At 45.2% G+C, this 13,825-nt stretch overlaps 1 protein-coding gene and 2 long non-coding RNA genes across 13 annotated transcripts in view; 1 reads left to right on the forward strand and 2 right to left on the reverse strand.

Annotated features, from left to right (window-relative positions):
* LOC308481672 (uncharacterized protein) overlaps window positions 1–13,825 on the reverse strand; it is a 395,496-nt gene that overhangs the window by 378,692 nt on the left and 2,979 nt on the right. The window lies entirely within an intron of this gene.
* Window positions 5,093–5,938, reverse strand: LOC308481856. The gene is made up of 2 exons (XR_013988904.1): window positions 5,826–5,938; window positions 5,093–5,407 (listed from the first exon to the last, which is right to left on the reverse strand). It is a non-coding gene; the product is annotated as an uncharacterized lncRNA (long non-coding RNA).
* The window catches only part of LOC308481682, a 98,735-nt gene continuing 90,927 nt past the window's right edge, over window positions 6,018–13,825 (forward strand). For 4 of the 11 annotated variants that reach the window (XR_013988795.1, XR_013988796.1, XR_013988797.1 and 1 more), the window contains exon 1: window positions 6,021–6,419. This is a non-coding gene — a long non-coding RNA (uncharacterized lncRNA). Of the gene's footprint in view, window positions 6,420–13,825 lie in introns of all 11 variants that reach the window. The other 7 variants (XR_013988791.1, XR_013988792.1, XR_013988793.1 and 4 more) reach the window with 6 other exon arrangements.

Raw genomic sequence — 13,825 nt, forward strand, 5'->3', positions numbered from 1 at the left:
GGTTAGCGGAGTCTGTAACCTCAAGCGTCTGTAACCAGAGGTACTATACACGTAACTGAACATGGCCAATGTTATTTGGTAATGTATACATCCCAGCACCTTTACAAAAGCCTCAGGCGTAATTTCAGTCTGACCTTTTCCAAAGCATAGGATGCCATTTCTGGGTAGGGATCAGCTCCAGATTTTCACAGTCTGCGTTGCACATGAACACTCCACAAGTGGGCACTGGGAATCAATAAAAAAACTCAGCTCCCTTGATGTGCCAAACTTCACATGGTGACTTCTTAATCTTGTAAAAAGACCTGGAAGCTTATATGGCTGGGGAGAAGGGGATAAGTAGGAAGTGGGAAAGCATTAAAGCATCACCCCTTCCCTCTACTGTGTTCCACTGCAACTTTCCTCCACCACCACCCCCAATACCGTTTTGCAATGTAGAAGCAGGCCAGAAGGGTTTTATTATATGCACGTGCATGTAATATTTAGTTAGACTCTTATATGGAGAAAAGCACAGCCACATCCCATGTGAGTCAACCAAAACACATCTGTCTTCTTCTGTTATGCTATAATTTCTTACTACAAATACTATATATCAGAAATGAGGTTGGAGGAACACTGCTGTTTCCAGTCCTGCCCCCAATCTCTACATACCAGCCACAGCTTTCAGCATCGTATAACAGCACTTAAGCTGCTATGGTGTACCGATTCTGGTAGCTGTTGCCAGTGCAGTAGCATGAGCATGCACGTTCTTCACACCAGCACAATGCTCTGTATCTGTTCATGTCTCCAGCAGAATACTCTAATTTTATACCATGGTGTGGCTGCAGTAACCCTGAGTTTGATGATGCTTATTTGCCACTGATGTGAACGAGTGTCAGCCTGCAGTAATAACTAACTTGCACATAATACTAATTTAAGGTTAATCTCTGTTTAGATTTGTTGTGCTGCGTTTGGTATTTTGGAGAGAGAAAATGTAGAGTTGAGAGGGGCAGGAGAAGTGTCTGCTTCAGGTGGAGGGGAACAGAAAGCAACCCACCTGAATGTTAGGGTCCTCCAGGCACATTTCTGAGCGTGCCCAGATTTCTTCCCTTCACCCAAATTACAGAAAGCAAAGCAATCAGCATTAGTGTCTGGGTAGAGCTAATCAGAACTCTCAGAGAGTGCAGAACCTGCAAAAATCAGCCCCAACCACACAAAAGCAACAGCAGGAGAAGCTGTAGGATGTGTGCTCCAGGAGGCCCCAAAGTTCACTTTCCCCCAGAGTGCATTGAAGAAAGCATATCCTAAAAGGAGCCGCTTACAAGTTGTGGCAGGTGTAACTGGCAGCAAAGTAAAGACAGGTGCTGAAAGCAGGTCGAGGAGCTTTTGCACGAGACTTTCCAAATTTCCCTTTCTTCACAGCTTCTCCTTTGAAGCCCCTTGTATCTCCTGGTCTACTTGCTTCTGGAGTGCTCAAACTGCACTAGGTGCTGCATCATCAATGTAAGCACATATACATTCTGGAAAATAGAGTGACAAAGCTGAACGAAACCATTGGTAATTTCCCCCCCTAACCCTTATAGCCTGATACCATGATAAATGTTTCCATATGAAATCAATGCTTTGTCTTTATCTTCAGAACTGTGTCAACCATGTATCATAAACTGTAAGCAGGGTACTGTAACAGTTAAAATTAGCAAATTCAAACACATATTTTTAACAGTACAGAGCAAAACAGGCACTTATGTATAACACTCAGTTTGTTTTGTTCTTTGTTCATGTGATAAAATTATAAACTCTTTTTATTTTGAAGGGAGGCTCAAAATACCTAAGGTGTGTCAAAAACTAATGGTGAAAGACAATGGAAGGTATCATTTAAAAACAAACAAACATATTTTTTAAAAGAACTGGGCATTCTGGTCACCATCCTCCAATAACTTACTCCACAAGGGTTTTGTAAAGATCCATACACTGGGGTATAAAATTGCACATTTTCACTTTTGGTTATATTTCTTCCTAATAAATGAAGTATGTCATGGAAAACAGAACACTAGGGGGCAGTGCTGAGCCTCTTCTGCAGAAAAGTAAGTAAACGTGGGAAAATTCAGATGTAACTAAGACAATGTATTATTTCCCCCCATGATTTATTGAACAGCATAAAGCTGTATGCTTCTGACTGAACTCCAAAGGCTTTTTTATATATAAATATATTCTTGAGGGAAAACACCATACACCTACACACAACTTCGAACAGTTGGAAGTTAGCTCGAAATATTACCATAGTGTGGGAAATTTAGGTTTTTGGGTTGTTGTTTTTACTGCGTTTTGTGCAAAGCATTGGAACTTATAAATTACAATATAAAAGAGAAGATGCTAGAAATTGCTGGCTCCAGAATGCCTCTCTCCGCCTGCTTGATCTTACAGCAAGTACACAGTGGGAATAATTAAGAATATGATTGCGTTGTTCAGCTTAAATTTCTGTAAGACTGATTGTGACGTTATCAGTATTCTTCAAAAATTCCAGCGTTTCCACACCCCACTTCTATATTATATAGATCTGGGATAAAAAGTCACATTCCTTATCCAACAGATGCCTGGGGTCACACCCAGAATTCCCCATAAAAACATACAAATGTTACTGTGGCTAGACACCAAACTGTTGGTTCCATTTCAATCAACGTCACACACAGACACACACCTTTTCCCTTGCTATGCTCTGGTAATGTCTCTAGTGACCATATGAGTCAGACCACTGCCCTTCATTCTTCCTCCTTCCTGCTCTTTGCTGAAATGCTGGCAAATCCCAAAGTTCCAATCACTTAATACAGCACACCCTTTGACCCCCGTCTTGCTCATTTGGAAAACTTGGCAGGGGTGGGTGGGTCAAGGGGCCAAGTGGGTCTGCTTTATTGTGCATTGAAAGCAGGGATATAGGGAACCTCTGCTCCTCCATAATTTAAAAAAACACATAGATTCCGTTCATAGAAGCAAAGGATCATAGAACTTCCAAAACAAAATAAAACAACAGCTAATAGGCCACCATTGTCGTGCTTGCTGCACCACAACTTCCACCACTGACCATTGCCATTGGAAGAGCCATAGGTCCCACATCCCAGCACTAAGAGTGCAAGCTTTTTATCCTAACTCTGGTCATTCAGTAGGGACACGGGTGGCGCTGTGGGTTAAACCACAGAGCCCAGGACTTGCCGATCAGAAGGTTGGCGGTTCGAATCCCCGCAACGGGGTGAGCTCCCATTGCTTGGTCCCTGCTCCTGCCAACCTAGCAGTTCGAAAGCATGGCAAAGTGCAAGTAGATAAATAGGTACCGCTCCGGCGGGAAAGTAAACAGTGGCTTAGTCATGCTGGCCACATGACCCAGAAGCTGTCTGCGGACAAACGCCGGCTCCCTTGGCCTATAGAGCGAAATGAGCGCCGCAACCCCAGAGTCGGTCACGACTGGACCTAATGGTCAGGGGTCCCTTTACCTTTACCTGGTCATTCAGTAATTCTGGGTAGATACAAGCAGGGCTCCCCCAGGGGGTACGCAAGGGTACGCAGTACTGGCACCTCTTTTTGTGTGGCACTTACTGTAACAACTTCATGGTGAGTTCCGGCACCTATTTTTCTAGGGAAAAAAGCACTGGATATAAGCACCACAGCCCTGCTGATGACCCCAGAAGTATCTCATAATAAGGCCCCAAGCCTTATATTTGATTTACAGTGCAGCTCTATACATGGGACTAAGTGAGGCTCACTCTCAGGTAAGTGAATAGGATTGCACCCATAGAGATGAAGAAATGGCCCGGAACTCCCATCGGACTGGTTTTATGGTATTATATGGTTTAAGGAACTATGCACACCAGCCTGAGGATGTGCTCCCACTGAATACAGTTACACTTACAGCTGAGTAAAGGATTGCAGTGCAAGATTGTCAGCTGTGACCCAGGAAGTCGGCAGTTCAGAACTTTCCCAGTGGTTTCATGGGTGATGTGGCCTCAGGCAAGATACTGTGGGGACAGCTATGAGGCATGGAGCTGCAACTCGTCCCAGTTGCCTGATACGCATTCCTATATGATATACGTAGCTGGGAGCGAGCATCACCATTCGCTTTTGCAGAGAATGTTAAGAGATACCCCATGTTTTGCAGGCTAGGCACCCATGATAAATGCAGTGTGTGATGTGCAAATCACTCCTGTTGATTGTCCTCTAATACTTGTTTCTCATAACCCTTTTGCAAGCTTACCAAGGATCCAGGGGATTGCTCAGTCGGTAGAGCATGAGACTCTTAATATTAGGGATGTGGGTTCAAGTCCCACACTGGAACAAAGATTACTGCCTTCCAGGGGGTGAGACTAGATGAGCCTTCTTAACAATGTTAAGAAGATTAGTTTTAACAAGGTTATGATTTATGTTTGTTTATTTGTGTGTTTTTTAATTTTGTGAAAACCAATAAATTTTTTTGAAAATAATAATAATAGATGAGCCTTGGAGTCCCTTCCAACTTGACAGTTCTATAGTTCTTTGATCTCCTGTTCAGACTTTTTTGAAACATACCCAAGGCTCACATGGTTAAGGAGCTGCCTTCTACAGTCACACCATTAACCCATCCAGCTCATTACTGTCCACATTGACTCTGAGGTGGTTTATCCAGGATTTCAATCCCAGTCCTACTGGGACATGCCAGGGATGGGACTTTTTGCATGCACCAAAAGCTACAATCGCTGTGCCTTTTAACTCTTTCATGCCTAGCACAGCTGCAAAGAAGACAGCCTTTTCCATTACCGCAAGTCGTTGGCACAGACTCGCAGTGCCTTTCCAGGTCCGTGACCTGCAATCTCAGAGCTGTTTCATTTGGGCCTGCCAACTGTGCAAACAAGAAGCCGCAGCCAAACCTGTCTCCCTGACGAGTGCATCTGTATTTGTGATATACATCTGTCACGCTTAGACTTTACACTTTCAGATGTACAGTACATTTAGAACAGGGCAGGCACGTGACACGGCCTGAAAGCCTAACTATTGACAAGGTCATTGCCATCTGCAGGAAGCAATTAATGGGTTCCAAGCAGATGTCTGTAACAGGCAAGTTCTGTACTGGGTGAGCACAAGGGACTACAAGTACATACAGCCCATTTATTGCTAAAAATTATATCTCATTGCTGAGAGGGAGGCTACATGGCATTCCTTAACTGGTTCATTCATCAGTCCCACTGGTTTTAAATGGAAGTTGACTGCCTTTGTAGGACCACATCCCTTGAAGAAAGCAGGTTCGCTGTGCTGTGGGTGTGTTTTGAGCCACACTCGTGCAAGCGTTTACCAAATTCTTACGAGTCCTGTTTGTGCATGCCAGTGGTTTCCCATGGTGAGAACCCCAGTTAGATTTCTACATTTCTGAAGGGGAATGGGATGGTGGAAATAACTCTTCAGCAATCTTCTCAGGGGGGAAAAGAAAAGGGAAAGGATAATATCAATATTTTATTGAAAATGATAGAGGGGAAAGGGGGGGAGTAAAGGGGGGGAGAACAAGGATATGTATAAATATATACAAATGTGTGTGTGTGTGTGTGTGTACACACACACACACACATATATATATATATATATACACACACACACACACACACACACACACACACGGAGCGAGTCAGGCACATCCATATATATATATGGATGTGCCTGACTCGCTCCCCGTAGCAAGCGCCGGCGCCGTTCATCCCGTCCTTCCCCCTTAACCTCCCTTCTCTTCTGCCTGGTTCCTCCCCAGAAAGGCTGCGACGGGGTCACCGAGAGAGAGAGAGAAACTGGGAAGAGAACCAACTGCTGCGCAACGCTAAAATAATAATAATAATTACGAAAAAGCCGCAGGGGGAGGGGGGTTGCTCCGCTTTCGCGGTCAGGCAGGCCCAGACACCTGCCGGAGCGGGAGGCCGAGAGGGAAGGGAGCGCGCCGCTGCCTCCCGCCGACCCCGCGGAGGAGGGGCAGCAGCAGCAGCTTCGCCGGAGCCCGCCGTCGGGCGCGCGCGGCGTCGGCGGAGGCGGAGCTCCCGCGGCCGGCGTCTTTAACCCCACGCGCGCCGCGGAGTACCCGGCGTCTCGCTCCAAGCCGGAGGGCTTTTTTTTTTTCCTAACCAGGAGCCGCGTCGGCGTGACCTTTTCGCGGTCCTCCTCCTCCTCCTCCTCTTGCAAACGGTTGTGTTTAAGCTCCCGCCTCAGGTTGGGGGAGAAGGAGGTGGCCCGATTTCTCCCGCCAAAGTCCACTTTCAGCCCGCGCCTCCTGGGTTACACCCACCCGCGCTAGGAGCTCGTCGCCACCCCTTCCCCGAAAAAGCAAAACAAATAGGCGGCGTCTCCTGACGAAGGCTTTCGCGCCCTTTCTCCAGCCACCATTGACGCCCAGGGCTCGCTCGAAGGAAAGCGCCTGTGGCGACCATCCCCGTCCCGTCCAAGTAAGTGCGCAGATAGCGCTACCTTGCGCCACTGAGCGGGAGGGGACTTGAGCCCTGGTAAGCGTGCGTAAAATGGCCAGCTTTTGCAGTGCGCCCAGGTGCAAGTCTCTGCAGCACATTTACTGGGAGAAAATGCGAGAAATCATGGAGGTGCAGCTTGCCTGAGGGTTTAAACGCTGCTTTGGTGCCCTAGGTCACAAAGAGACTGAAATCCTGTGCCTTATTGTTAGTACAGTGGTACCTTGGGTTAAGTACTTAATTTGTACTTAAGAGCCAGTGTGGTGTAGTGGTTAAGAGCGGTAGTCACGTAATCTGGGTAACCGGGTTCGTGTCTCCGCTCCTCCACATGCAGCTGCTGGGTGACCTTGGGCCAGTCACACTTCTTTGAAGTCTCTCAGCCCCACTCACCTCACAGAGTGTTTGTTGTGGGGGAGGAAGGGAAAGGAGAATGTTAGCCGCTTTGAGACTCCTGAAGGGGAGTGAAAGGCGGGATATCAAATCCAAACTCTTCTTCTTCTTCTTCTTCTTCTTGTTCCGGAGGTTCGTTCTTAACCTGAAACTGTTCTTAACCTGAAGCACCACTTTAGCTAATGGGGCCTCCCGCTGCTGCCGCGCCGCCGGAGCCCGATTTCTGTTCTCATCCTGAAGCAAAGTTCTTAACCTGAAGCACTATTTCTGGGTTAGCGGAGTCTGTAACCTGAAGCGTATGTAACCCGAGGTACCACTGTACCGTACTTGAAGTAAGCCCCCTAAACAAAACCGTTTCCGACCGTCTAAACGCGCAGACGGGTTGCGTTTCATCAGATCCACCCGGGACTGCGCAGCAACTTCTTTCTGTTTGCCAAAGTCACCTTTCTCCCCCTCGCCCCTCCCTCCCACCTGCACCCTTCCCCTCCCCCCTTTTTTTTGAACTTGGATTTGCTCTTGGGTGGGGGAAAGGAAACGCCACGCGCCTCTTGGCTGGCAGAGAGAGAAAGGAAGGAGCGGGCGTGGCGCGTGGCTGCGCGCGAGACAGGCAGGTGGCGCCGGGAGTCCTGCTGGGGGAGGGGAAAAGAACAAGGAAAAAGGTGAGGGATTGCACAAGCGCAATTGCGAGCCTTGCCCATGCCTGGCGGTGGGGGCTTGTTCTGCACCACGCACGCAGACACAGACACTGCCGATGCTTAGTTCACGTGCTGACAGCGCAGTCCTATGGATGCCTGTGCTCAGGAGTAAGTAAGTCCCATCGAGGTCTGCGGGGCATGCTCCCAAGGAAGTGTTCGTGTAGGATTGCAGCCTGCGCAGACTTTAGAAGGATTACTTCGGAGGCAAAGGTTCTTGTGGCATCTTATAACATCAACAATAATATTTTTTATTATTCATACCCGCCCCCCAGGGCAGACACCACTCCTGAGAAGGCCCTCTGCCTGGTTCTGTGTAACTTCACTTCTTGCAGTGAGGGAACCGCCAGAAGGCCCTCAGCGCTGGACCTCAGTGTCCGGGCTGAACGATGGGGGTGGAGATGCTCCTTCAGGTATACTAGGTCGAGGCTGTTTAGGGCTTTAAAGGTCACCACCAACACTTTGAATTGTGCTCGGAAACATACCAGGAGCCAATGCAGATCCTTTAGGACTGGTGTTATATGGTCCCAGTGGCCGCTCCCAGTCACCAGTCTAGCTACCGCATTCTGAATTAAAAAGATGTTAAAAGATCAACACATTTATCATGGCATAAACTTCCTTGGACTGCAGTCCACTTCACCAGATGCATGAAGTGTTATCCTGAGTTGCAGGTAGAAGTGGAGATTGTAGACAGTGAGGTCGGGGGGAAATGAATTACAGAAAAATACAGTGATAATGCCTTTATTAACACTGGCAGTTCCTACCCATCTTCCTCCCAAAATGTTGAGAACACATATACTCTGGTATTAGTAATGTAGTGTTCATTGAAATCAATTGAACTACTCCAAAGTGAGTGGGTTGTAGTTTGAAGCTTTGTCCCTGCTTTGGTGTCCAAGCTCAAAGAGACCAGGTCACACCTAGCTAAACGGCAATTGCAGGTGAACTACTTCCATGCATGTCTCCTTAGTAAGCCCTAACACTTGTCATTTTCAGAAATCAAATGCCACGTTATAACTTGAAACTCGAGTGTCGTGAACAGCCTAAGAGTGAAAACAGAGCTTAAGGCTGCAGTTCTATGCACAGCTGTAAGGAAACACACATAAATCAGTGAGCTTTACTTCTGAGCAAAGTTGAAATGAAATGAAAAGTTTACTGCACTGTAAATGCAGTAGATGTGGTTTGAGTACACATTTGCTGCTTTGAAACAGATGCATTGGAATGGAACCCCATTGTTGAGTGCACTTAAAATGTTATGTATGTATTCGCCCATGTGCTGGTTTCACATGTTCCCTTTGTGCCACCTGCATGTGTGAAAGATAGAAATGCAGTTTTAAATGCACATTTATAAGGTTTTTTAAAAAATCAATGTCTGTGTAGGAAGGTATAGGATTTACAAACTCCTTTAAACCTTTGTTCTTGTAACCTGTGAATAGACATTTTCTAAACTAAGTGGTGTATTTTTAGTCTTCCATCCTCCACCCCCCCTGCATAACATTGTACATATTTGTGAATAGCGTTTTTCACATGTTAATCTTGTTGGTCACAATTAACGGGTAAGGTGCTTCTTTCTGCAGCATTCAAACATCACATCAGACTATGGTTGCCAGCTTATGGGAGGTAAGGCTCCTGTGCTACTAACTGCAGCTTCACAATCAGAAATTTAACTGGTGAAGTTGTGTTTTCCCCCTTGTACTAGAGATGAAGAGATGGGGAAAACTTCATATATTACATTTATTCATGTCAGCTGCCTGTATGCACATTGATTAGCCTGCACGTAATGAGGGTGCTCTTGATTCTAATTATGAACCGTCTTAAGGAAATGTGTTACATAATTACACCCCCCCCCCGAGTTATCTCTTTAAAGTAGTTTTGCAAGAAATAACTAGATTGGGCACCATCCGTTTTATTCTGGATAGCATTTTTACAACTGACACTGCGATCATTTTTTATGATTGATCTTAATGTGCAGGTGTGCTTAACTGAGGCAGGATTTGAATTTGCTTTCCTCTTTAAAGCTTGTATTTAAGGTTGATGAATTGTTACCTAATACATTTTCTGGGCAGGAAACAGGGAAGTTAGAGCTGCTTACAGCTGTACTGTACAGAGACTGTAAACGTAGTCACTTTAAATTAATCAAAGTATTCTATAGTTTCAGATCCTGTGCTTTACGACAATAAATATTCCAATGGCTGCACTATATATATTTTTTAAAAACGTTTTTTTTTGTTTGTTTTTTTTACAGTAAAATAAAATTCTCAGGCACCTGCTTGTCAGGCAACATAATCCTAAACCAGGAGGGGGGAGGTTGCTGCTATGCTGGTAGAAGGCCAATATCTCGTGTGCGCTTAGCTCAAGAGGGGAAATACTGTACGTATGAGTAGGCAATAGAAAAGTGGGATGAAAATGACAGGTGCATCTCCAGCCTCCCTGGAACATGGCCATTTCCCATCAGTTGGGGCTGTGTCAGCAATGACCCTACATGCCAGTGAAACTCACAACAATGGAGATGTGCCCTCAGCACAGATCCCTGCAGCACAGCATGATGCTAGAGTGCCCTAACTCCATTGGTCCACCCGTCCTCCTGCAGCCTGAGAGGCTGCTTCCTTACACTACAGTGATCAGAGATAGGAGGAGCCATACATTGTGAACTCCCCAAACTTCCTGCTTTCCTCCCCTGAGTCCCATCCTGTGGCTAGCTGAAGGCAGATAAAGCTAGGGTGGGGACAGTTGAATCCTATCTTCCAATCCCTAGAACGGAAAACAAAACAAAAGGTGGCTGGGAATGAATAGCATCTAGGACAGTGTTTCCCGAACTTAAGTCTCCAGCTGATTTTGGACTACAACTCCCATCATCCCTAGCTAGCAGGACCAGTGGTCAGGGTTGATGGGAATTGTAGTTCAAAAACAGCTGGAGAGAGACCCAAGTTGGGGAAACACTAAACTGAGGATGCCTGAAAAGGAAACACACATGTGTGGTGTTGCCAAGCCGTCACACCAGCAGTGTAACTCAACAAATGAGCAGAGGAGCATGTGCAGGTTCCCTTCTGGAACCAGCACCATACTAGATACATCTACACCTGCTGCATAGTTGCCTGCCATGGAACTTGCATGGGGACAGGAGCCTGCCTCTGATGGGGCATGCAAGTTAAACTTCCTACCGTCTTCAACTGGGACCCAGTACAGCCTGGGTCGTGGCCTGATCTAAGGTGTGGCATAACAGCAGCACTACCAGCAAGCAAATGTATGGTTAAAAGACCATATAGGAACAGGTCCCCAAATGTATATATATGTTGAAGGTGGGTCCTGTGTTTTAAAAGGTGGAAAACATATCAGAGGAACAGCTGTTAGCATCCTAGCAATTACTGCTGGCTGTGGGATGGATGGATCAACCTACGGAATAGCAGTCAGCTAGCAGAGAGCAGAATCTTGTCATTTGAGGTATTATTTACACATTTTCCCATCATACATCTTGATGGTTAAATTGACCTGTGCGTAAAGGTAAAGGGACCCCTGACCATTAGGTCCAGTCGTGACCGACTCTGGGGTTGCGGTGCTCATCTTGCTTTATTGGCCAAGGGAGCCGGCGTACAGCTTCCAGGTCATGTGGCCAGCATGACTAAGCCGCTTCTGGCGAACCAGAGCAGCACACGGAAACGCCGTTCACCTTCCCGCCGGAGCGGTACCTATTTACTTGCATTTTGACGTGCTTTCGAATTGCTAGCTTGGCAGGAGCAGGGGCCGAGCAATGGGAGCTCACCCCATCGCGGGGATTTGAACCGCCAACCTTCTGGTCGGCAAGCCCTAGGCTCAGTCGTTTAACCCACAGCGCCACCCACATCCCAGATGTGCATACCTGTGCATGTGCATACCTATGTCATGCATACTATGTGCATGTGCATACCTAGTCATAATTCCTTAGTCGTAAGATGCACGTCTTACAAAAGAAACTAGTACTTATCAGGGTGCTTATAAAACACATAAAACATTTTTGGTATTTTTATTTTTTTTGCACTCATGGCAGTGGAAATTATATGCAGAATGCATATGGCTCGGTAAGAGAAAACACAAGTTATCTGTTTATTTTTACAAGTTAGCTAGCTATATAGACTCTGATTCAGGAGTAATAACAACACACTATGAGTGTCTTCTGTCTGGCATCAGGCCTCGTGGAAAACCTTCAAGAATTTAATTGAGAATTGGATGAATTATGTCTGCTATAGTAAAATCTGACAGGCTTGCAGTCCCGTCTTAGAGAGTAAAAAATGGTGAGCTAGCGAAGCTCTTAATCGGTCAGATCTCCTATAGTTAGGTCGTGTTCTAATTGAGTGAGTGGGGCTTCAGCCTGCTTGCTTTCCTATAGTATCTAAGAGATGTTTGTTGCATTGTCCTGTTTCATTTTATAATGTATCCCCAAACATGCCTGAATCTGTAGACGATTTGGGATATTGGCTCTAAGCAACATGGAACAGACAGTTCATTTCAGTTTATAATGTCAGTGCCCAGATTTTTGAGCAACTCTGGCCAAACGTAGCTGAGAATATTTTCCATTGATTTTCACAGTATCACCAATAAAGCAAAATTCTTAAGATTCGGTTACAAACTGAATTGTAAACCAAGCTTGTAGTATAATTCCATTTTGGTTTGTAATTTGGGTTAAAATGCAAGGTTTTGGTATAAAAGATGGTGTCTGTAGATTTTTTATATAATAAATATTTATACCTCTTAGTTTCTCATTTAGTTCAAGGCAGCTTACGTGAATAATAAAAGTCAACACCATAAGAACAGCAATATTAAAAAGGCAACTTATTTAATTTTCTACATTTTCCCTACCTTTGTCTATTTATTTGTGTTGTTCTGTTGCTGCACTTTCTTTCATAACCTTCAATTCACTTGCTGTTGCCCCCAAGTCCTTAGTCCTAACCACTTGTCACTTATGCATTGCCATAGCTAGGGGGTGGGGTTTCCTAGCTGATTTTTTTGCCTTGGGTGAAGCCTCCAGAGGAGCGCCATTGAGGCTCCTGTGTGTGTGCGGGTGTGTGCGTGCGTGCGCACCAAACTGTGTCTATGACCCCGGTGAAATAAAGTCTAGTTTCACCCCTGACCAGACATAAGCTGCAGCACAGTGATATAATCTTGTCACAGAGGAATTCCAGCAGTGCTTTCTTCTGTTGCACTATATGCTTTCATCTCAAAACTGGTTCTAATAACTTTGTTCATGCATGTTGATATTTAAAAAAATAATAATTTGCCACTATGTCTTAGTGGTAAACTCAGCAATAAAAATACTTCTAAAATTTTGAAGAGAGACATTAAAAATGGCAAAACTCCCCAAAAATAACTACTAGGTGATTTCAAGAAGTGGTAGAAACCAAATCACTTAAGAGTAATTTAAGTTAACCTTAGTAACATCTGGCAAGTTTTTGAGAAGTGAGAACAGTTATATAAGAAAGACTAGTTTGTTACTTCACTTAACACGGATTATTGTCTTTATCTGAAAGGCACTGATCTGGATAAGTCAACCAGTGTATTCCAGCCCATGTACCAAACTGTTTGTTCTTCACACAGACCTTCTCATCTTGTAAATCATAAATCTGCACAGAGACAAAAGTTTGTGCTAAGTAAAATACTATCAGCTGTTCCTACAAAACAACAAAGTCTTCTCTCTCTCTCTCTCTCTCTCTCTCTCTCTCTCTGGTATTAATTACCAAGCTAGAAAATGCTCACTTATCACCGTCCCTAGTTAAATCACAGAGAACATTTTATTGAAGGCCAGGTGCAATGTTATCGCTCATTTGTTTTACCTGCAGCTGCAATAGTTGGTGTCGGTTAATAGTTTACTCGCTATCAAGAATACTATTTCCTTTTAGCTGCTTTCTGACTCAGTTCTAGTACATTGCCCTATTGTGTTTGCGCACTAGCAGTTTGGATTTAATGCCACCATTTGGAAATCAATCCTGTTTGTTGTTTAGAGACTAAAAACACTTGTGTGCGCGGAGCGTTAATTCCCTAAATGGACCCTGTTAAGCATGACCCTCAAACTCAAGCGTTTTCACCATCTGGGGCCAAAAGTTTTATATTCAGCTGAAGAAAAAGAGGCTGCAATGCAAGGCAAAGACTGGGCCGGTACTGTATTTATAATGGTGGCTGCTTGTTTCTTGTCAGGTCCCTGGAAACAGACGTACAAGGTCCCCATGTTCTTCCTGAGACCAGTGATTGCTACCAATCCAAACACTGTTGTGGGGGGTGGAATTGGTCCCCCACAGAAATATGTACTGGGGCCCCAACAGACAAAGAGATTTACTCTCC

This window comes from Podarcis pityusensis, assembly GCF_964106645.2.
Source record: "Podarcis pityusensis genome assembly, chromosome: 7".
Classification (NCBI taxonomy): domain Eukaryota; kingdom Metazoa; phylum Chordata; class Lepidosauria; order Squamata; family Lacertidae; genus Podarcis; species Podarcis pityusensis.